We start from the raw sequence: 1,982 nt of genomic DNA, 5'->3' as shown, positions 1-1,982 counted from the left end.
CTGCTATTATGTGCAGCTTGTTACTGGTGCGAGGCTAGTGTGAAGTGTGTCCATCTGTGAGTGTTTTATGACGGTGAAGGGGCTCAGCAGCCCCCGCTGGACAGAAGAAGTCAGAAAGAGTGATAGAAGTCTGTCTCCAAACATAAGCAGGTACAGAAATAACACCAGAAATAGAAGTTTGATTTGTTGCTAGTCGTTTTTAACAAAGAAACTGCTGCTAAAAGGGTTAATAAAGTCTTCGCTTCAACTCAGAACAGAAACGAAACTAAAAACTGCTCCCGTGCACGTTTACACCAAAAAGATGGCTGATTCGCTCATTTCACTGTCAATCAAAAAGGGATTCAGCCTCCGACAGATCATCCAATCATCACGCAGATAACGAACGTCCGACCCAGCCCTCTGCCCCATAGACCCCCAGAGACGCTCAGCGTCCAATGGGCGGGACAAAACCAGCATTTATCCAATGACTCGTCTCGTTTGGCTGCAGTCTTTGCATCGCTAATGAGCTCTGTAGACGCTCAGCGTCCGACTGTTTAAAGCACTGTGAAGCTGTGGGAATGAGTGAAATGAGGAAAGCTGCGTCATTACCAGTGATAAGAAGCTGCTTCTGGACAAAATTTGAGCATGTTGTAGCATTTATTTGGTCAATGACATGTACACACAACAGTATATACAGTATTTTATCTTTGTTTTTCTTTTTCTGTTTCTTTAGGGGAAGCTGAGCTTCCCTTGCAGTCTTAGAGAAATCGCCTCTGCTTCCGACTGTCCCCCTGTACCTCCTAGCAGGTTCAGTAGGWCATTATCACCAAAAAAATAAGGCGAAAYGCTGCTGGATCACTGCTTGAACAACAAGTTCTCACCCCCTACTCGTCTGTGTCACATTTGTCCACAGCTGATGTATTTGTGAGTTTTTAACAATTTCATTCATTTTACTGCTTGGATTGCTTTAAATGTTTAATAGTTTCCTCCCATGCTGGGATTGAGCAGGTATTATACTTAAAAAAATGTGTTATTTTAGGCACACAGAGTTTGSTTGTTCTCCAATTTTGACCAAGCAGAGTGCTCCATCTGCAGCTTAGAGACCTGATAAGTGTTTTGTGCTTGAATTGGTTGTTGCCTGTGATGTAATAAATATTTCCTGAAAGTTTCATGCAAATCAGTTTGATACCTTTTGAGATATAGGGCTATGAAGGCAAACTACCCCATTGTCAGGGAAGACGAGTAAACATCCAGTTTGCAGGTGGATATGTAACTCACAAAAATGGTTCAAATGTGAGCATGTTGTACAGGTTTTGTCCCAGGTTTGTAGCGCTCTCCTAAAGGCYGTTTAAAGCTCATAACRGCARCTGTAGTGCCCTCTTATTATGCACGGCCCCTAGTGAATTATGAAGTGTATCTTTGGGAAATTTGACTATGTTGCWTAATTCCAGGCCCTGAGACTTGTGGGTCTTGTGAGTCCTGAGTCTTGGTCCGGCAGTCCTGGGAGCTCCCCAAAAATTTTTGGTTTTCTCCTAGGCGTGTGTCGATAACGTAATAAAAAAAATCAGCCTTCAAGCCCAAGTGTAAAAACGTGGCATTTTATTCACCACCTCCCAGAAAGACGCTCTTCAGTTCTTGATGAGACACAGTGTGTAGAGGAGTCAGGTGGTGAATTGAACACCACCTTTTTAATAAACAAACACCCAAAAGTTTCATGAAACGTTTAACACACCACAGAGATCAGTTGATTAAAGTTTTAAACACGTTGGGGCAGACCCGGAAAACTTCACTGTCTTTCTGTTAGCAACTGTTAGCAACGTCTGGGGTTAGCACCGGCTACAGCCTGGATTTCAAGTCACAGATCAAGTGCTTCCCCCAGTCAAAGGACAGCAAATCGAGCCGGGCTGCGTCTCAGGGGAGGAACTAAACCCATTGGGCCTCATGCAAGAACCATTCGTACGCACAGATTTGTTCTTAAGTTGTGCGTACGAGTGATTTAGGAG

The sequence above is a fragment of the Austrofundulus limnaeus genome, unplaced genomic scaffold, assembly GCF_001266775.1.
Source record: "Austrofundulus limnaeus strain Quisiro unplaced genomic scaffold, Austrofundulus_limnaeus-1.0 Scaffold317, whole genome shotgun sequence".
NCBI classification, from domain to species: Eukaryota; Metazoa; Chordata; class Actinopteri; order Cyprinodontiformes; family Rivulidae; genus Austrofundulus; species Austrofundulus limnaeus.
The sequence above is the reverse complement of the archived record's forward strand: the minus strand, read 5'-3'. Positions refer to the sequence as shown.